This window comes from Bos taurus, chromosome 9, assembly GCF_002263795.3.
Source record: "Bos taurus isolate L1 Dominette 01449 registration number 42190680 breed Hereford chromosome 9, ARS-UCD2.0, whole genome shotgun sequence".
In the NCBI taxonomy this organism is placed as follows: Eukaryota; Metazoa; Chordata; class Mammalia; order Artiodactyla; family Bovidae; genus Bos; species Bos taurus.
In genome coordinates, this window is record NC_037336.1 from 60,175,469 (window position 1) to 60,198,615 (window position 23,147).

General features: G+C 41.5%; 1 protein-coding gene across 6 annotated transcripts in view; it reads left to right on the forward strand.

The window, feature by feature from the left end:
- The window catches only part of BACH2 (BTB domain and CNC homolog 2), a 395,373-nt gene that overhangs the window by 223,531 nt on the left and 148,695 nt on the right, over positions 1-23,147 (forward strand). For 3 of the 6 annotated variants that reach the window (XM_059889876.1, XM_059889878.1, XM_059889879.1), the window contains one exon: positions 3,176-3,324. The exons of 2 other annotated variants lie outside the window; for them this stretch is intronic. The gene's annotated coding sequence lies outside the window, so the exon portion shown is untranslated. Of the gene's footprint in view, positions 1-3,175; positions 3,325-12,530; positions 12,692-23,147 lie in introns of all 6 variants that reach the window. One more of the 6 variants, XM_059889877.1, reaches the window with a different exon arrangement.

Sequence of the window (23,147 nt, forward strand, 5' to 3'; positions counted from 1 at the left end):
GCTGAAACTCATGTCCATTGAGTTGGTGATGCCATCCAACCACCTTATCCTCTGTCATCCCCTTCTTCTCTTGCCTTCAATCTTTTATTATCACCTTATTTTTCTCATCCTATAGGCCTGGTATACTTAGAAAATTAATCGTATACCCTATTGTGGCAAAGAAAAATCACTTAGAAGTCCTTCTACCCACTTGACACCTAATTATCAGGAGAATGCTATTTTAAGTATAAAGAAAAGCTGCAGTGGAGGAAATGGTCCACTTCTTGATACATGTTGGGTCTTTTGATAGATTCAATGGAAGCACCCCTTAGTTTTTGAGAAGATTGTTGAGGAGATAATTTAACTCACTCCTAAAATAAAATTAAATTTATACCCCCCTCTTTTTCTATGAACTGCAGCCATTATATTGTGTATACTAAACTGTGCAGAAACTGAGTTTCTAGATGAGGGCAAGAGTGGGGTTACTTCATTCCATGTAACAAAATATCTCTTCCATTTTCTTTTATCAGTGTATGAATACTATGTCCGTCTCTATATCAATTGTAGTAGTAAATGGCAACTCACTCCAGTATTCTTGCCTAGAAAATTCCATGAACAGAGGAGCCTGGCAGACTATATAGTCCATGGGGTCGCAAAGAGTCAGACATGGCTGAGCAACTGAGCACACACACACACATCAATTATCCCTCAAGGTTAAATACATAAAGGGTAGAGAGAAAGAAAATTTATTAGAAAAGGCTGTAAATGGAGAGGAACTTGGAGTTGTGAACCCTGATTTAGCATTACTAAACTTGTAGTCTCATTCGGGAAGAATATATTTGTAGGTTTGGTGGTTTTTTAAAGTATACGTGTGTCTTTGTTTTTCTCTGTGTGAACAGACTCTCGGCTCTCAACTGTACTGAAATACAGCCTCCCTCCTGTCCATATAAGACCTTCGACGTGTTTACAATTATTTGGACTCTTCTTGGATTTTATACTATTTTCACTGCTTCCTACAGATAGTACTGGCGGTGCCGACAGAAAAACATCTAAGGGTAACATTTGGATTTATGGCTTGACTAGAAGTCATTGAGTCTTTGGATTATCTTGGAGTCATTCAAGATGTTAGGCTCGAAGAGATCTTTGAAATTGCAAACATTTAATTCCTCCAGACTAACTAGGGGAGAAGGGGGATTGATGAGCAAGCACATGCTTTCGAACTTCACCACCACCAGGTTCTGTACAGTGCAGTCAGCATTACATGAGATAAAGCATGTAAGGCACTTGGCACTAGAGTTGACACATCGTGAACACTTGGGAGGGTTAGCCATGATTATTGGCTTGTCTGATTTAATTTTGTCTTCACGTCTCTTTCTGCTCCCTGATGGCCATTCTGAAGAGCAGTCTAATGTCCAAGAAATAGGAAAATACCCAATGCAAGGGAAATGCAAGGCTCTGGTCTTCCAGAAACAGAATTAATCAGTGCACAAAGGAAAATGATTGTGTTTTTTTTCACGATGATGTCGATGACGTCCATACTCCCTCCACGGAAGAGGGGCAATTCCTCCCTGGTCCAGATCCAACTCAGTCCCATCTAATGAGGGCCACCTGATGGTAAACTCACCTTATTCCCATTTCCCGCTTTATTATGTGAAAAACAATGAGCTGCTCATTATCATCTGTGTAAGAAAAAAATGCAATCTAAACGTGGTTGTCCCTGATTAGAACTTTGTTAAGGTATGTGACGGGCAAGTGCGTTTCTCCTGTGCCTTCAATAAAGTGGGTAACTAAACAAATTAACCAAAACTCATGCTGTGGCAGGAGTGTAAATTGGTACAGTTTTTCTGAACAGTCACCAGGACCCTCAAAGCTCACTCTACTTGACCCCACAATTCTTTTTGTAGGAATCTACCTAGGAAAATACATTCAGGTGATTTGATATTCAGATACATCTGTCAAAGTGTCATCTGCAATAACAGAAGAAAAGAAAACAATATGTCATTCCCCAAATGAGAGAAATAATGAAATAAAACACTTTTCTACACAGACATTGAAAAGCATGTTTCTGAAGAATTTTTAATAACTTGAGGAAATGTTTACATTCATATAATATTGACTCAAAAAGGAGAAACTATGCTCTATTTTTGTGTATCTGAAAAGAATACCAGTCCACAATCCCTAGTCTCCAGTACTGAATGCATTTGGTTCAAACATCACAAAGGTCTCTTGGTGACTTGTTTGGTAGAAAAATCTGACCTGAATTAATGTGAAGTTCTATTTTTTCTGACCAAATAAGAATATGCATCTATTTTGCTGCAGAGATTCTAATGTGTGTGATTACGGGGTGCTGCTTCAGATTCTGATGGGGCATCATACAACAAATGGTAGTTTAGCATCATAATACTCTTTAACACCAAGCAGTTCTGAACTCTGAAGTGTATCTGGCCCAGGAGTTTCATTTAAGGGGTCATGAGCCTATACAACAAAATATCATGAATGATTTATCAGTGTCAAGGTTGCAATTGATGTTTATTTTTTCTTGATTCTTTTCCATAAATTTTTCAGATGTTCTATAATAAGCATGTATTAATTTATCCTCAGGAAAAAATAAGGACTATTATTTTCTAAGAAAACATATTTGAAGTATCAGAGGATCATCTCATTTCAGTTGGAATCCTCAAATTTATCACTTGCTTCAAATTTTTCACAACTCTGTTTGTTGTTGTTTAGTCGCTAAGTCGTGTCCGACTCTTTGTGACCCCATGGACTGTAGCCCGCCAGGCTCTTCTGTTCACAGGATTTCCCACGGAAGAATACTGGAGTGGCCTGCCATTTCCTTCTCCATTGTTTCCTGTATCTTCTTGTTAATATAGCCAGGTGTGTCTTTTGAACCAAAGTGTTCTGATTTGTTGAAAGAAAACCAGGAGATGAAATAGAGAGAGAGCTGTCTGGATATGTCCAAGCTGCTTTGGGGTTCAGAAGAGCACCCAGTGAGGGATGTGTTTTACTGTGGTGAGCCCTAGCATTGATACCTGGATTATTTTATCCTGTTCTATTTAGCTGGACTGGTCCTGAGGCACAGGAAGTTAGAGGTCATGAAATCGGAGGATGGGGAGTAGCAGGTTTGCAGGAGAAAGGGGACAACGTTAACATGCAAGGTTCCCTATGCTAATGGACAGTCTTCCTCCCCAATCAGGTGGATGCTCGCTGACCTGTCACAAGGTGGCCCCACAAGGTTTTGGGGTCCATGTCTGAATGGATTGCTGTAGCCTTCTCTTCTCTCCCTTCGCCCAGTTCCCTGCATCCTAAGACTCGAAGCCAGCACAGGACCTGGAAAAATTACATGTAAGTTTTGACTAAGGTTTCTTTCCTCCAACCAAACAAGGCTAAGAATTTTCTGAGATGATAATAACAAAGTGTCTTGAGAATTATTATTGAGGAAGGGCACAGGGGTTAGACTCTGCCTACAGGTGGTTCCCTAACTCGGTGGATCTTACCCATTATCATGCTTCAGAATCGCCTGGAAGGCTTATGAAAGTCCAGCCTGCTGAAGCTCATGCCCAAGTTACTGGATTCAGGAGATCTAGGGGCCTCTGAGGATTTACTTTACTAGCAAATTTCCAGGTGATCCTGATGAGGCTGGTCCAGGGACCCCACTTTGAGAATCACTGCTGTAACTCAAGTGTGACTGAAAGGAGGAATGATAAAGGTAGAAACGTGTATGAAACTAAAATGAAGATATTAATGCTGTACTTAATACATGAACTCAACTCTCAGAAAAGAGACTTTAAGGGTCTTCTCGACACTGTCACCTTTGAAAGTCCATCCAAGTAGATGCCATTATTCTGTGCCAGCTCAACTCCAGGGCACAAGTACCAGGCTGTCTCTGCCCTTGCCTTTCAACAAGGGTGATTGACAGTGCTGTTAACAGGCTATAGTGACAGCTACCATCTTTTCCCATGGGTCCTCATCATGCTTTGAGACACACTCCAAAGGGAAAATCCTTTTTCTCCTGGGCTAGAAAATATATTGTTTCCTTTCAGAGTGAATCATCCCAGTATGATCCTTCCCCTCATACTCTTAAATGACTTGATTTGCAAAAGGAAGGTGAACTTCTAATCAAAAGTCTAAGCTAGCAAAACCAGTGTTTTGTGGGCTTTTATGTTCTCAGGACTGACATATTTTTAAGATAAGCATGTTACTGTGTTAGCTTTGGGACAAGCCAGTCACCTCTCTGCGGAAGACAAGAACAATTTAGTCCATGTTCATAGAATAAAGTAGAAGAGTTTGACTCAACAACTGTGCACTTGGGTATATGGGAACGCACGTGCTAATGTACACGTGTACCTATGAACCTGTATGAATTTTGTATGTTTCTAAGCTTTCAGTGTACAAGTTCTAACAACATGTTGTTTTTTGTTTCATTGAGTCAATGTGAATGTGAAAATAGTCTGAGTGATGCTGTCTAGGAAATGTTTGAGAAATTTTATGGGCATTTTGAATCTGTGGATAAGGTGAGGTGATTATCTGAGGATAATGGTGAGGTGATTTATAACATTTTACTTGATATGGTTAATGTTATCATTCAAAGCAGCAATTAGGGCTTACAGTTCTTTTATTGAAACTCTCTGAAATGGAGAACACTTTAAAAAAAAAACAAAACTTTTTAAAACTGAGAGTAGTCACTTTTTTTAAATAAAGTGATTGAACAGGACCAGAATGGTTGGCGTGATTTGGCATTGCTTTCATTTTACAGACAAAAAAACTGATTATCAGAAAGGGTTAAAATAATGGAAGGAAAGAAAGAAGGAAGAAAGGAAGGGCTGCCAAGAATCACATAGAAAGAAGTAGCCAAGGCCACCTGTAAAATTTGAGGGTCCCTGTGCAAGATGAATATGTGCAGTTGCTTTGGAATAGTCACTTTTAATAAAGCAATTCCCAAGCAGATACGTAATGAAGGAGCATTACCTGCTACCTAGATGTTAACAAAACCCCAAACCCTGGAGATAGATTTAAGTGCATGCTTTTAAAATAAAAATCACAAAATCAGAAAAATAAGACCAAAAGAGCAAGAGGTGATGAAAGAGTTCTAGAAGGAATTAATTCAGAATTGTCTTCTGGGAGCTGCCCAGAGGGTAACAGGGCTGGTAATCGGGCTGACAGAGTTGTGAGCGAGGTAATTACCTATTATCACTCTACCCTTACAAATGATAACATCTCTGTCAAGCACTAATTGGTTATTCTGCAAAGCATTCTGGGAAGTTTCAGTTTATGAAGTGTCTTCACCATGAAGTAAAAGAAATGGGTTGGATCAAATGTTCCTTCATCTCCCTCCTGCTTTCCTGTGCTGGCACCTGTGAGTGTCCACGTCTACACTTCAGGTTTCCCTGGTGGATGACCTTTGGTGTCAGTCAGTTTAATAACTGCAAGACAAGCCAGGGCAGGTAGAACGCTGCTGTGACACCTTGGGTGACTTGGAACAGAAAACTCCTGCTGGCCCTGGTGCCCCCTTCCTGGCTCCCTCCCTGCAGCCTTGGGTGAAGCGTTCAACACACCAAGGGCCTAGAGCATCTCTGTGAAAGCCATGGGGATTCCCCTGGTGGTCCAGTGATTAAGACTCCGCACTTTCAAGGCAAGGGACATGGGTTCAAGCCCTGGTCAGGGAAATAAAATCCCACATGCCATGTGGTGTGGCCAATAAGTAAATTTTAAAAATAATAATGTCTTGGCAATTCCCTGGTGGTCCAATGTTTAGGACTTGGCACTTTCACTGCCATGGGCCTGCGTTAAAAAATAAAATTTGAAAAATAAATATTGTGCATTTGGGGACAAGGAGTATATGGGACCCCATGGTGCTTTCCTTTCAGTTTTGCCGTCAACCTAAAACTGCACTGAAACATTTATTAATATAAAAAACTTAACACTAAACAGTATGATGATTCCTCAGAAAATTAAACATAGAATGACCATGTGTGTGTGCTGTCGCTTCGGTTGTACCCAACTCTTTGCAACCCTGTGGACTGTAGCCCACCAGGCTCCTCTGCCCATGGAGTTCTCCAGGCAAGAATACTGGAGTGGGTTGCCATTTCCTCCTCCAGGGGATCCTCCCAACCCAGGGACTGAACCCATGTCTCCTGCATCTCCTACATTGGCAGGTGGATTCTTACCACTATGCCCCCTGGGAAGCCTAGAATGACCGTATGATTCTGCAATTCCACTTCTGGGTATACACTTAAAAGTAGTGAAAACAGAGCCTTGAACAGATACTTGTGCATCCATGCTCATACATCAGTATTCCCAATAGTCCAAAGGTGGAAGCAACTCATTCAACCATGAATGAAGAAAATGTGGAATATGTATACAAGAGAATATTATTTAGTCTTAAAAATATGAAATTCTGACACATGCTCCAACGTGGATGAAACATGAAGGTACCAAGTGGAATAAGCAAGACACAAAATGACAGATACTGTATGATCCCACTTATGTGATGTACCTAGACTAGTCTAAACCATTGAAAGTATAGAAGGCTGATTTCCAGGGCCTGGGAATAAAGGGGAGAGAGAAGTTAACGTTAATGGGTACAGAGTTTCACTTTGGGAAGATGAAAAATTTCTGGAGATGGATGGTGGTCATGGCTGCACAGTAATGTGAATGGCTTCCCAGGTGGCTCAGTGGTGAAGAACCTGCTTGCCAATGCAGGAGACACAGAAGCTGTGAGTTTGATCCCTGGGTTGGGAAGATCCCTTGCAGAAGGAAATGGCAACCTGCTCCAGTATTCCTGCCTGGACAATCCCATGGACAGGGGAGTCTGGCAGGCTACAGTCCATGGGGTCGCAAACAGTCAGATGTGACTTAGCAACTAGAACAACAACTTAATGCCACTGACCTATACTCTTAAAAAATGATTTAAGTCATAAATGGTATGTTGTGTATATTTTACCACACACACACAAAAATACCCTGAATACCAGAATTTACTTTCCTTCTGAGAATACCAGGAAGAACACTAAGTAATGCTTGACAGGAATGCCGTAGTTTGAGTAGGAGGAGGAAGCATAAGTGTCCATATCCCTCACAACTCCCTCAGCCCCAGCACTTCCCGGACACCCTTTGGGCAAAGGTAAGGGCCCTGCAGAATATTAGACTTCAGTCTCAGGAATGGGTTTTCTATTGGGACAAGGACAAATTGGTCCGAAACCACTAGGGAAATTTGTCATCGATAACCGTCATCTCTACTAAAATCTCCTGTACGCATGCAGGAAAGCTGCTTTCCTGGGATGGAGAGGACGTGCACACCCCTGTGCTCCAGTCGTGGGACTGCTGCAGTTCATGTGAATTATGACTTCATTAATCAGTCTGGGTACCACACCCCAGAATGCGTGAATAGTGGAGGCAGTTGACAGGTCTTAGCACTGGAGGCAGACCTGAAGACGGGACCAGGACTTGCCCCAGAGTGAAGCCTAGTAGAAAGTGGAAACTTGGAAAGAAAATTAGTAGCAAATAGATCTCTGGCAACAGGGCTTCTCACTCTAATGCCTGTTTGACATTCTCCCAGTGAAGTGTAGCTTATACCCCATCAGCAAATCTCTGTAATATTGGATATTACTGCACCCATACCTCACAGAACAGCTGTAGAAGTAACATGGAGGCCGGTGAGGAATAAGAAGGATTGAACCCACTGAGTTAGTCCATTTGGGCCCTAATTTGGGGAAAGGAGGTGGATTTTGCTTTTTATTCTGTATTTCTAGAAAACCAGCCTTGGAGAACCATCAGTGAGTTCTCTTGGGGCCTAGGTAGCCGTGTTTTCCTCAGGCCTCCTTTCCTTTACTATTTTACTTTACTCTTTTCAGTTCCTGCCCTTGAGGTTTGACTAGGGGTTGTAATTCCTAAAGAGCAGTACATAAGGATCCATAGTTTCAAAGAGCTCAAAAACTTCTGAGTTATCCCACATCCTCCTTAAGATATCAGAATCATTTATACCTATGAGCATGCATGTGTATGGGCCTCCGTGGTGGCTCACATGGTTAAGAATCTGCCTGCAATGCGGGAGACCTGGGTTTGATCCCGGGTTGGGAATATCCCCTGGAGAAAGGAATGGCTACCCATTCCAGTATTCTGGCCTGGAGAATTCCATGGACAGAGGAACCTGGTGGGCTACAGTCCATGGGGTCACAAAGAGTCAGATACGACTGAACCACTTTCAAAAAGATAATAATAATAAATGCATGTGTGTGAATTATAAACATATATACGTACATAAATGTGTATGTATGTGTTTGGCTCAAGGAAAAAGTATAACCAAAAAAGAATTGAAGTAAAATCATCAAAGTACAGTGGATATAAATCAGTCCTTCATTTCCAACCCAGACATTCCAAACCTGCTTAGAAATACTCTCCATGCTTTTTGAGAACAGGGCATAGCAACAAAAGTTTTGGAGTCAGTTGCTTAGGGAGCTGCTAAGATATCAAACAGTTGGAATGAAATGTTTTTATGGAAAAGAAAATTCAGGGGAGCAAGTCTTAAGAGAGGAGAAGTAAGTGGTTCTTCATCTTTGACATCACATGTAGATACCGGCACCCTAAGCTTGAGTTGAAACAACATGGATATAGATTCTAATCAAAACAAGTTCACCCCAGGAGTTCAGACACCATGATTTTTAGATGGACACCCTGACACAGATTGCCTACAACAGTCCCCAGAGGAAAAGACATGAGCTAGAGAAAAACCAACAAAGACCAGCTTTTGGGGGCTCTACTGATCAACTCTTATGGCCCCGAGAATCAGATGTACCTGGATACAGGCACTGAATTCATATTTAGTGATGGCTCAGCTACCTGGAACCCAACTAACCAGAACCCTCAATTAACTAGCCTTGGTACTTCCCACCGCCACTCCACCCCCACCCCTTCTCACACCCCACACCCACCCTACCGCACAAGTCCCACTTCCCTTTTTCAGTGATAGAGATTCAGAAAACAAGGTAGTTTTGGTTTAATAAAGTTAGAAATACACCCTGGAGGATATTTGTAGCTGGTAACACTGACCTGCTGATTCACTGAGAATGGTTAGATCCTTTATAAGTAGAAAAAGAAACTGCTTTGGAAAGATTTTGAACAGAAAGCATTTTCTAGCTGTCAATTCCCCAGAAAATTGAAACAAATCAAAAAAGATCTTCTTGTCTTCAAATAGTGTAGTTAACTTAGATCTTATTGTACCTATTTTCATGTCTTAATTGGACTTAGAATAGAAAAATATACCATTCATTTTTTTCTTGAGAAACCATGCAAGTTTTGGCTATTACCACCTTTCCAGTACCAGAGTTTAACCTCAGATAATTATTTTTATGCTTATTCTGTTTATTCTAGTTGGAGGCTCTCTAAAAGTTGTGATGTTAATGATAAGAATGTTATATAAAATAACTTCATGAACATGTATATTTAGCTCTTATTTTCATTGGGGAAACATCGGCATAGTTGTGAAGCCAATTCTGTTTTTTTTAAGAATGTATGTGATTCTTTGTAACATACTGTCTCACAGTCATGTTCTGTTCAAGGCACCACCAAGATTAATTTGCATTCTCTGCATATACGCTGATGGTACAGGTAGTGGTGATGTAACCAGCGTGGTAATAGACGTGTCCAAATTCCAAAAGGTGTTCACTGTGAGTTCTCGACTCAGCCATGCAAATGACAGAGCTGCTCACCAACTGACGTCAGCTGTAGTACAAATAGTTTGTCAATTTTTTCTCATCATTTCCAATCTGTTGCTTTTTAGAAATAGTTTGTGTGCTCTCTTTTGGATGTGCCCATTGCTCTGTGAGCCATGATTTAACCCAAGGGATAGCTACCCTCTTCCAAAGACACACACATTAAACTGACCACTGTGAGGTCCCTGGCCTATGGAGCTCTGGGGCAGTTGGAGCATGCCCAGACCATGGTCACAGTGAGGAAGGACACTGTTTGCAAAGCTCTGTAGAGTAGCAGTATTCTTAGAGTCCTTGTCATGCTTAACTAGAAAATATAATCTCTTGTTTCTAGCAGATTTTCCCTGTATTTTATGTCTGCTTTGTCACCAGCCCAGGTTACTATAAAGATCCCATGTATTAAGTGTTCTTAGTGACTAGAAAAAACAGAATCAGAAACTAATGAATTGTTTCCTTTTACCAAAATATAATTAGCTTTACTTTCCCAATTATGACAGTAATACATGCTTATGATACAAAATTTATAAAATAGCAGAATAGAATAAAGAAAATAAGTCACTTTTAATCCAGCTACCCAAATGCAACCTACCTGTTAACTCCTACTTTTCTGTGTTTTTCCAGACTTCTTTCCTTTCGTCAACCAATTCCAAATTGACAAGCAGTACTCTGGACTGCTGACATCCCACAAATTGGTGGAATTCAGAAATAATAACTTTGTTATCATTTTATAGGACAGTGATCTCCTAGTTGCTTATTTTTCTCCCTTCAAATTACATTCATCAGCTCTTACAAGAACAGATACCTCTGTAGACTACCAGTGTCTTTATCAAGTGGAAACTGTTACTAACTTCTTTTTTCCATTTCTGGATTCCGTCAGTAAATAAGATTTTTGAGTGACCCTACAATATCCTAGTTGAGCCTTGGGAATGATAAAAGAAAGATTTAATGTGGTCCCAGATGGTTTTAGTGTTAGGTCAATTGGTTGTGTTATAGATAGGTAAAATTTTGTAATTGATACACTATAAGACAATTTGGCAGAAGGGGGAAAGGTTGATGGGCCAGATTCCCCACCCCTATTCCCCAACCATATTCCAAACAATATGGACTCCAATAAAATTCTAATTTTATATTCAAATATAGCCCTTTCTGTGCTATGAACCAGAGAGTTTTCCTTTGCATCATTTGTCATTGTTGTTCAGTCACTAAGTCGTGTCCAACTCTTTGCGACCCCATGGAGTGCAGCACACCAGGCTTCCCTGTCCTTCACTATCTCCTGGAGTTTGCTTAGACTCATGTCCATTGAGTCACTGATGCCATCCAACCATCTCATCCTCTGTCACCCCTTTGTCCTCCTGCTCTCAATCTTTCCCAGCATCAGAGTCTTTTCCAGTGAATCAGCTCTTTGCATCGGGTGACCAAAGGATTGGAGCTTCAGCTTCAGCATCAGTCCTTCCAATGAGTACTCAGGGTGGATTTCCTTTAGGATTGAGTGGTTTGATCTCCTTGCTGTCCAAAGGACACTCAAAGAGTCTTCTCCAGCACCACAGTTCGAAAGCATCAATCCTTCAGTGCTCAGTCTTCTTTATGGTATCCCTCTTCAGAGAAGCATCTCTTCAGATTCCTCTGGTGTGGTGTTCAGTCTGTGGTGTGGGTTGTGCTGAGTATCTGTGTGCTTCCCTTTGGAGAGACGTCAACTTTGGATCAGGATGAATCCTGACTCTTAGCCAAATTTAGGAAGGGCTTTGAACACTGAGACACAACCCAGATTAAAATGAAGGGGATTGTTAAAGGAATCGCCTGAGGAAAGCTGTAGGAATGTCATCCACAAACATTAATGTCAATGGAATATTAAATGTATAGTAAACAGCTGCTGGAAGAGATTTTATGTTTCAAAAGTTATCTGGGGACTTCCCTGGCAGCCGATCCAATGGTTTAAGACTGTATTTCCAATGTGGTGGAGTAGGGGTGGGAGGAGGTCAGATTTAATCCCTGGTCGAGGAATTAAGATCCTACATGCCATGCAGCACAGCTAAAAAATAAAAAATAAAATTTTTAAATGATCCATATTAGACATTGTGTGTAATGAGGTCTCATCATCGTCTGTATAAGCCTTAGGTTCTTAATAGCAGTTTTTTCTAGGTTCTTTCCTCTGCTTCCCTTCACATCCTTTGTGTCCTAGTATATAATAGGGATACAGTGTGCTGACTTGAATTAAAATTTCTGTGCTATGGCTCTTGCATGACAGATGAACAAATGTGCCGAGCTCAGTGTATATTCTGCTTCCTTCCGACAGTAGTCGAAAGATGCCTTCTTCTGACGACAGTCGAAAGATGCTTTGGTAAATTGTGTGGAACGCCCGAGTCGGGTACCAGTGTGGGAAGTGGTCTGCAGTGCCTTGATCCTTCCTTGGAGAAGGAGATGCTTGTGTGGATACTGAGCACTCAGTTCCCTACCTTCGGTTTCGATTTGACCTCTTCACTTCCCTGAGTCACGGCGTTCGCTCATCAGCGACAGGCATGTCTCAGAAACCTGAGACTGTCCCTCGGACTGTTTGTGACACTGTCTCTGAAATTTCCCGTGACACGAACAGCCAGCATTTGTCGTCAAACTTCAAAAACTTTTAGTTGGTTTGCAGTTGACATTGAGATTAACTTTCTCTAACCTAAACTAGTGAAAACTAAAACACTGCTCACCACATGAAAGTTTTGCTTTCGCTGCGTTCAGACCCCTCCCACCCTGTCACAGCACAGTCATTTGGAGTCTAGTGTGGGGAGGTGTGGTTGTACCTCAGTCGTGGATGACCCACTTTTTCGTAACACTTAATTACCCGTGTTTTTACAACAGCAGTCAGAGATCTGATGCTAGTGGACTCTAACCCCTCAAAGATTTTCTGATCCATCTCATCAGCACTGCTCTGGGAAGAAGGTGTGAGCTCTGCAGGGCGCGAGTAGCTACCGGGGATGACAACATTTCCTCTAGTTTCTGGATAATGAGCAAGTGCACAGGTAAAGATGCCTTTCTCAGTGTTGACTCTTTTCGTGTCTTCATTATTTGGTGGAACTGACTTTTAAATATTAATCCCTGTCTGCGTGTGTTTGCTTCTGTGCTTTGCGGAGGGTTCAGGGGATCAAGCATTCAGATTGGTACCCTGGGACTTTAATAACTTAACTTTTCATGAAAAGTCTAAAGAGATGGTGATCAAAAATAGACTCTCATCTCTATCCTCTCTATGCCCCCAGAAACATCCTCTTCCTCAATTTTTTTTTTTTTCTTATTGCTCTCAAGGTGGGTTTTTTCAACATCAGCAGCTCTGCTCGGCAGCGAGAGTTCATGCTTGGTGAGCTGAGGGTTTGGGGGGTGAGTGGATGGAGCAGACAGAGACAAAAATGCACAGAAAGGAAGGGAGATGGCAAGGAGATGCTGTGTCCCAGTGAGTGCTGGCCCTCAGCACCCCAAGAGCAGATTTAGTATAGGAACTATTGCTATAACTTTGGCAAGATCATTCCTGACAGCATGCTCCGTTCTAGAAACGTTTACGTTTCTGATGTCCCTTTGTTCATTTGAGGAACTTTTAAAACACTGTCCTTATTGCAAAACAAGATGTTGTCGGTATCATCTGCCTGAATTTACAGAACCCTTTTGGGGGTATGTTTCTTTGCTGGAAGCTGGTTGCCAGGCGGCAGGTGACAGAGTGGTGGCGGTGCCTGGCGGATCACGCTTGCCAAAGCACTGTCCGCCCTGCCACCGTGGAGTCTTTGAAAATGCCCAGAGATAAGTCAACGTTGTTTTCCCTGAAAGTCCTGATACAGAAAAAGAATGAAAGTACAAACACTAACTGGAAAAAATGTCACATATTTTAGCCACTTTGCATCCCTTGTTAGGACGAACCCTGGGTTGGGTTTTTTTTTCTTTTTTCTTTTTTCACATTTGTGGACTTGTGCGGTAGGTGGAGCAGTGTGGGTGGCCCAGAAAAAGTAGCGGTTAGAATAAGATTTTCCATTTATTGCCCTTTTGTGCATGGCTAAAAATAAGATTCATACAAATCAGAATATGTAATGCAAGCACAATCACTCTGTTAATTCTGATGACTGGCTTGCCCGCATCTTTGCATCTGTCTGGTAAGTGGTGCGTTGGGAGGAATAAATGTGTCTCTCTGTTTAAGCAGCAAAAAGTTGGCCACATTTGGGCACTGTGTGTCTACCTATGATAGTTGATCAGCATTTTCCCCTCCTGAAGAAAGAAAGACACAACTCACACATAAGCAAATTGTGTCGGCAGAAGGTTGCAAGAAATAGTGACAGGATCCTTGAATCATTTTTTGAGAAGTAATTGCCTTGTTTGAAATGCCATTTAACAACATCCATCTCTTTGGCTCAATGTTAGAAAGTTGTATCTTGTAGACCCAGAGAACAGCAACAGGAGGATTCCTTAGTGGTGGTGCAGAGAGATTGGAGGACTTTTTTGATTGTGTAGGGACAGGGTGCTGGGGAGAGGGGACCAGGGATGGGCACCGACCTGCTCTATGCACAGATGTCGGAGGGCAGTTAACCAAGTGAAAACTCCCCTTCATCTGCCAGCCAGGTCTCCTGCAACCACAGTAAGGGGTAACGTGTCTGTCTGTGGCTACAGGAAATACCAGACAGAAAGAAGTGGTGTCAACCTTCACAGGGAAATTTGCAACTCCGTGATCCCAGCCATGGTGCTGTCCCCGTGCTACTGGCTGAGTGGCTGTGGCATTTCCAAAGAATGAGGGTGTCTGCAAGTGAAGAGAGTGTCTGCTGAAGCCTTTCAGTTTGATGTCACTTGGGAAATAGGATGAGTCAAGAGGGCAGTCATTCCAGAAGCCTCTGGAAACTGAAGACTACAAATCATATTCCCCACTCGTTGTCTCCAGGCTCAGCAGATGGTGAGGAGGGATGGTTAATGTGAGACCAGAACTTTGGGAAACAAGAGGACTAATCAGCATCAGATCTTCACTTAGCTACCTGTTGACCTTGATCTCTTCATTGAACCTCTCCTAGGCCTGGATGTCTTTAATTAAAAACTGAAACAGGGGGAGTGCCTACCTCAGAGGGTGGTGGTGGGGAGTGAACGAGATAACATACTTGAAGCACAGAGCCAGCACTCAGTAAAAGGATGGTGGTGATGCTTATTCATGCTGTTGCATCATACAAATGTGGTAGAGAATTTCAGGGCATTTGGCGGTTCCCTATTCTGCTTGGAGTACACATTTTGGAATTAAATGGACACAAGATCATCCTCTTGTTCACTGTTTCTCAATCAGAAGGCTACAGGTCATTTACAAATAATTTGGTTCTTCATAGGCTACTACTGTCGCTTTTGGGGTCTCGGTTTTTTATTTTGCCATTAAATTAGCACCATGAAAGCCTCTCTTTCATCTTAAGGTGAGCACTGTGTTGAGCATAATCAGTTATTTTTGCCTTCCCACTCAATTTATTTCAGCGTGAATATTTCAGTTCTGACATCTGTGCACATTCACTGTAATACCTGCTGATGTACATCATGAAAGAGAGAGTGCTAATGTTGTAATCAAGGAAGGTTTTAAGTATTTCAGTTGGGAATGGGCAAAACTTGAGGAGCAATTAGCTTCCATGGTGGTAGAATTCCCTATAGAAAATATCACATCTGTTGTCATTCTGGTTACTGATCAATCCTGTAGATAACCAGATGCTGACAAGCAGAAAAGAACTACTGTTGCTTCTTTTTAGTATTTTTTGCAAATTATTTTCTCTTGAATGTAATGTATATCTAGCCTTCTAGGAGTCTTTTTCTGCCCACCAAAGTTTTTCATTAAGTAAATATATTGTGTATTTCATAATCAGGTCATCATTGTAGGTATCACTTAACCTTTTTGGTTAACCTTTAGTATTACATGTAAAGAGTTACATACATCAGATTCTTCAGCTTCCTCCATGACCTTCCTGGGATTCAGTTTCTTCATTTATCAAGTTAAAAAAAAGACATTATGACTGCACCCTGACCTACCCTCACCAGGGACCTGACAAGAAGTGATAAATGAGACTAAGGAGCTAAGGAATTAAAACACGGTACAGGTATAAAGCAGTGATGGCTTGATTTCATCACTTGATGTATTTTGCTAGTTTTAAAAATTCTTCTCTCCAAATTTTCCTTTTCATGATCTGTCCTACCACTTCAGTCATGGGTACAACCTTTGATTTGTAGTATATATGTTAGCATCATCACTGGATTTTCTGGATTTTTCATGTTAGGGACCCTATCAGTCCAGTGAGCTGGAGACATTTCTCAGGTTGACTAAACAGGCAAAACCTCTCTTTCATTAGAATGGTACCCACGGAACAGACTTATGAATCTGGTGGGGCAGGAGCGGGGGGGCAGGGTAGGGGGGAGGTTGCCAGTGGAAGGATAGGGTGGAATATATGGAGAGAGTAACAGGGAAACATGCATTACCATACGTAAAATAGATAACCAATGAGAATTTGCCTTATGACTCGGAACTCAACCCGGGGCTCTGTAACAGCCTAGAGGGATGGGATGGGGGAGGGAGGTGGGAAAGAGGTTCAAGAGGGAGAGGACATATGAATACCTATGGCTGATTTATGTTGATACTTGACAGAAACCAACACAATACTGTAAAGCAATTATCGTGCACTTAAAAATAAATAAACTTTTTTTAAAAAGGAAGGATGGTACCCAGATTCTTTCAGTGCATCCAGACATTGCTGCTTTTTCCACTTTTTTTTTTTTTCTGTTGAGTGAAATGGAAAAATGCTTTTCAGGCAGAGCAAATCATTCTAGAAGACTAACAAGTTCCTAGCATCACAGATACAGCTTCCCTCCCCTCCATGAACACACACACTCCCCATTATCTTTGCCTGTCTTATTGTACTTTGCCACAGACCGAAGTTTCTATAAAAATGGTAGGCAAAAGGAGGTGATAAATTAGGCTCTGGGTCTGATTTCCTCCCACACCTTCTTAAGGGATGAGATTCTGAAATTCATCTCGTTGATATACCGCCTGCTTCTTCCTTCATAACAGCCAGTTTTAACCTATCCTTCATGTGCAATTTGAGGGTACTGGCCAGGCTGGGCTCATTATTCCTTTGGTTGAATAATGTAAAGCATTTGCAATGGAGATTTGCTCTAATGATGTATTTTAAGTGCATGTCCATGTTGTTGGTTTAATGCACTCAGTCATGGAATTCTTTAGTTTATTGCTAATGGATGAATCCTCAGGAAAATCGGCATTTTCAATCGGATTGACATTTGGAGTGAGAAATAGAAATCTAATGAGAGCATTTCAACCAAGGTTTGTAATTAGGGCTGAATGGAGTAAATTTGTCCATGCGCACCCCAGAAGGGCACAGTGGAAGGTGAAATTGCTCACTCTGCTGCGAATGAGGCACGAGGGCCAATGGATCAGTGTCAGGCCACGACACTGTGGAGTATAAATGATACTGTCACCAAGTGCTGCACAGGGTATCAAGGGAATTCCACTCCAGTAAATTACATTACTCGGACCTGAAGGCATTGTGCTGGAATGAGAGGAGGGAAGAGAAGGCTGTCAGCACCCTGCGGAAGATATTACAGAGCTGGCTGCAGGGGTGGACGTTACCGGTTTCCATTATACCTGGAGATTCTGTGTCCTTTGTTAATTAGTTTTCAGAGGTTACAAATGGGTACATGTGAAAGCAGTCGTGTCTCCTGGGGTATAGGTTTCAATTGACCACAAGGGAGTAAATGCAAGTTAATTTGTATAAACTGGTTAGTGCTTGATTCTCTTTCTTGTCATTTGTAGTTGGTGATACTACATGTTCATCTATGATCTAGCCCTTGTCTTATCTTGTTTTGGGGCTGATCCAAAAATATTGGGTTGGCCAAAATGTTCGTCCAGGTTTTTTGATAACAGCTTATGGGGACCGAATGGAGTTTTTGGCCAACCCAATACATTAGGGGGATGTAACCATTCTGTCTGTAATATTGCTTTATTTTCCCCCACCCCTGGCTTCATAGAAACATGCATTTCTTTCATCCTCTTCCAACATATCTTTCCCCTCATGACCTTCTATCCCTAAGGGCAACAAATTGTACCTGCGCCTAACATTTCATTTCGTGAAAGAATTCCAAGTGAAGAACAGTTGATTCCTCAAGTGCAGTTTGTGGCAAAAAAAAAAAAAAAAAACTTTTTTCACTTCTTCTATTTTCTTTTATTCCCCTGCAGTGAAGTGAGGCTTCACTTTTGGGGAAAAATATTAGGAGAAGAACATAAGAGCATCAATTATATGGCTGCCTTCTTTGTCATGTTGGAGGTGTTCTGGGGACTTTGTCCACTTTGACCTCCAGTGCCAGTTCTTAAAAAAGCCAGACCAAGCGCTCTGGAGTTACACGGTTGCCTCTTAATCAGAAAGCAGATGTCCTCTCTGAGTGGATAGAGATGTAAAACTACATCCATTCTGACTTTCTTCTTTTTTTTTTTTTTAATTTCAATATTTTTTTATTTTAATTTTATTTTATTTTTAAACTTTACATAATTGTATTAGTTTTGCCAACTGACTTTCTTAAATCCATGTAACACTTTGTCTTTAGTGAAGTAAACCTGATAAGCATCTCTGATAGTCTGTTAACAAGGAGAATGCATGGTATACTACAGAAATGTCTCTAAAAGGCTTCCAAACAGCAAATTTTAAGCAACCTTTGTGAAACAGAAAATGCAGATAGCAATGAAAATAATTCCTTGAGTTTGACTTTTATTCTTTCTAAAATAATACTCCATCAATATCAGGGTATCACAATTTAGTCTTTATTTTGTAGCCATCATTGCAATCTTATTTTGTTCATCCAAGCATAAAATTAGTAAAACCAAGATACTTGGAAAACTAGTTTTGAGGGTAGATAGGAGAAGGCAATGGCAACCCACTCCAGTACTCTTGCCTGGAAAATCCCATGGACGGAGGAGCCTGGTAGTCTGCAGTCCATGGAGTCATGAAGAGTCGAACACGACTGAGTGATTTCACTTTCCACTTTTCACTTTCATGCATTGGAGAAGGAAATGGCGACCCATTCCAGTGTTCTTGCCTGGGGAATCCCAGGGACTGGGGAGCCTGGTGGGCTGCCGTCTATGGGGTTGCACAGAGTTGGACACGACTGAAGCGGCTTAGCAGCAGCAACAGCAGCAGCAGCAGGAGAAAGCTTGGTTCATGAAAAGATGGTTGATATTTCTGTTTTATGTAAGGTACCACCACTTTAATGACGTTTTTTTAAATTTTGTTAGTTGATGATTCTAAAGTAATCATTGAGTATAAAGGCATGGTATAGAATGTCTTAGCATCATGTGTCATCCTCAGCACACAAGGACTATGCTTACAGACGTTGCTTCGTTTACTTAAGTGACACAAAAAGGCTGGGACTATGTGAGAAATGAGAGTCTCTCCCTAAATAAATTCCCTAGAATTTTTCTGCCTTTGTATTATGTCCATTTTGACAGTAGTGTGTACCTTAGGTCTTCTGTTTTCTTTTCATTCATGCCATCGTTTGGGAGATGCCATGTGTTTCGTTGTTGGCCCCAATAATACACATATGATGTGTTTCTTTGTCCCAGCCTTTGATGCAGCATGCTATCAAAGTACATTTTTTGAGTTTTTCTGAATTGAATTCTGATGGAAGGTGTTTAACAGTACCTAAAACATGGCTGGTTTAGATGCTCCTCCAATCTGTAGAGGTTCCTTTGTTCCTGCCTACTTATCCATGTCTGGTTATAGTCTCTCTCTCTCTTTTTTTTTTACATTAAAATTGGAAAGGGACAGGGGGAGCTCCTTAGGAGAAATAGGTCTGTGGAGAATTGTGCATCCTCATTCAGAAGCTATTCTTAGTTCTGAGAAATATAATGAACTTGAGCTTTGGGTCCTGCTGTATCTCCCATGAATGATCTTGCCATCGTCATCACCTCTCCCCTTGATTATGTTTTCCCCAAAGACTACTGGTATCTTTCCGCTAATATTCTGAATGGAGCATCTCCCAAGGAAAACACATCTTGGAAGGAATTGAGTCTGTTATCCAAAAGGCCCACCTCTAAGTTTACTTATGGTTTTTTTTAATTAATTAATTTATTTTTGCTGTGCTAGGGCTTCGTTGCTGCAAGGGCTTTACTCTAGTTGCAGCCAGGGAGCTATTCTCCAGTTGCTGTATACAGGCTTCTCATTGCAATGGCTTCTCTTCTTGCAAAGCACAGGCTCTAGGGCATGTGGGCTTCCGTACTTGCAACTCCTGGACTCTAGAGCACAGATTTGATACCTGTGGCGCATAGGCTCAGTTGCTCTGAGGTATGTGGGGTATTCTGGATCAGGGATTGAACCCGTCTCCTGCATTGGCGGGCAGATTCTTTACCACTGAGCCACCAGGGGAGCTTGGATGATTCTTTATTATTATGTATTTATCTCTGGCTGTATTGGGTCTTCGTTGCGGCACACAGGCTTCTCTCTAGGTGTGGCACTTGGGCTCCAGAGTGCATGGGCTCCATAGTTAGGACGCCCAGGCTTGGATGACCCACAGCATGCGGGATCCTAGTTCCCCAATCAGGAACTGAACCCACATCCCCTACACTGGAAAGTGGATTCTTAACCACTGGACCACCAGGGAAGTCCCCTACTGGATGAGTCTTAATTGTTCTATGAAGTACATCTATCTTGCATTACCTTGAAGTCTGCTGTGTCGAAGAAACTTTTCCAGAGATCTTGGTTTCCTTGTCAGAAGTCAGCCCATTAATGTTAGCACTTCACTTAACAGGATCGTTATGGTGTTTCCAACTGACAACAGCTGCCACACACTCCACGTTCCCTAGTTCCCAGTGCTGCAGAAAAAGAGACTTTTGTTCTGACTTGATGAGGAAAAAAATGCAAACAACAACACCAGCCCTACCACCAGAGATCCTATGAAGACATGTTCAAATGAACAATAAGGCCGTTTGTTCACAGATGACATAAGGATATAAGAATTTAAACAATAAGACCTCTTGTGAAATGTGGCAGAATATGCCCCACAAACGTTGTGAAGTTCTCTGTCTCAGGGAAGCCAGTTTTTACACAGGCTTCAAAAAACCCATTAACGTATAAAGCACCTTTTAAAAGAGAAAAGAAAATCACTTGTCTCACTATAACATTAAAGCAATTTCTGTTCCGAGGAAAGCTAAAATGCATTCATTTATAGAAAGAACATGCACTGTAATTTATAAAAAGTATAGTACTCTACTAGGGAGTATAGTGCCTCTTCCCTCTTTGGCCTGAAATGGGAAATCCATCATGTGGTCAAGACCTTTCTTCCTTTGAAGAGTATTTATTTCTTCAAAAAAAAAAATCCTTAAATCGCTTAGATTCAAGATGAAGTTTGCTTGACAATAATTCTCTTAAATTCTCTAACACCGATATACTTTTTGTTTTTCTCTTCTTCTTCTGGGACCCCTCTATGGACGAGAATAGAGACACAGACGTAAAGAATGGACTTATGGACACGGCGGGTGAAGGCAGGTTTGGGACGAATTGAGAGAGGAGCATTGAAATATATACACTACCATGTGTGAAATAGATAGCTAGTGGGAAGCTGCTGTATAACACAAGGACCCCAGCCTGGTGCTCTGTGACAATCTAGAGGGGTGGGTGGGAGGGAGGTTCAAGAAAGAGCCGCATATATATATTTATGGCTGGTTTGCATCATACAGCAGAGACCAACACAATGTTGTAAGGCAATTATCCTCCAATTAAAAATGTTTTAAAAAATGAATTTTAAATAAAAGCCTTTGGACATTGGTGGAACATGGGGAGGGAATTATTCTGCTTTAAAGAAAAAATTTTAATTACTTTTATCTGAACCTTATCCCCCCCCCCTTTTTTTTTGCCTTGCACTTTTAAGGAAGGTTTGGTGTATTTGTAAACCCTAACAGGATGCTGACAGAGAAATGCAGAGATTTCCTTGTCAGCTTAGATCAGGATCTCTAATGATGCCCCTGAATTATTCCTATCTTGATGATTCTGATGCTTAAAATGTGACCTTCCTACTTCAATAAAGAAAAAAAAAGTTACCTTCCAGGAAAACTCAGAGAGGAGAAAAAAACACACAATTTAACTGACCAGAGGTGCTCATTGAGCTGACTTAGTATTAAACTCCAAAGATTTTCAAGTATTTGCAGATGGATATATATACAGCATCCTTGCAGAATCCTCTTAATTGAAGAAATGTTTCATCTCTATCTCTGTTGACAGAAAAGATTGCCTACTGATAATTGCTTTGCTTAAGTGTCTGATAATATGCCAGGAATGAGAGCATTCTGTGTTAGGTCATCTTTAATTATGCATGTACCACCTGTCAGCTCTAAATCTACCAGATTACATCCTCGTGAAGTCAGTTTGGGGATGGTTGGAGGGAAGCCAGGGTAATCTCTTTTAGAAACAACAAAAATAGAGAGGAGTAAACATGGCTTATAACCCACAGCTTTTTTTAAGGACCCTCACTTATCTTCATTGTTCCTGGGCAGGAGTAAGCTCTTGGTGCAACTGAAAGACTCGCCCAACCTACCTCGAGTGGTGATAAATTGCTGGGTGAGAGGGCGGTAGTCCCATCTGTTGCATTTCCTTTTTGCTCCCTCTCGTCACTGTAAATGAGCCAGGGAAAAGCTCAGAAACGTTTTTTATAAGCTATGTGAGGACAGGAAATATGTTAACGATGTTAGATTTCCTACATTTCAGGTTTTTTTTTTTTTCTGTAGTTGGTTGGCTTTTTTTAGAAGGACAAATGTGGGTTGGAAATAATGCTGTTCCCCTCTGTCAGCTTGTGGTAGTTTTATTCTCACTTTTCAGGGTTGTTTGGGACTTTCTGGTAGGATGTTTAGGGTTCTTTTACTGAAGGTTCTGTTCCCTCTTCTATGCTTTCATAGCATCATGGATTTATGAAGAGTGTCCCTCTTTGTTCACCTGTCAGAGGTGACAGGGAAGCCTTGAGATACTGTGCACTCCCTACAGAGGAGGAGGTTGGACTCAGCGAGGGGCTGAAGGCAGAGAAGGGATAAGTGGACAGAAACAGCAGGTGTGTGTGATGACACACCGAGCCTGACTGCCCTCCAACCTGAGAAAACTGCCTCCATAAGAGTTTGTAAATTATAACCTTAGAAACGAGAATTTGGCATCCTGAAATGCATTATTCCAAACTCTGCTGCCTCGAGGCACTGAAGAGAAACCAGATCGGCTCATAAACAGGTGAAGACCAGCACCCCTGTGCTGTTCTGTCAGACACCATGGTCCAGCTCATGGCCCTGAAGGACCCCTTGTCTGCCTTCTTATACTTGAGGCACCACTTTTCTGACAATACATTTGATGAAGGACAGAGACTCCATGAACAGGGATCAGGATTGGAAAAGCCATCAGAGAGTGTGTCTTATAACCAGTGGTTGAAGGAACTAAACAGAGTTAGCTTGGA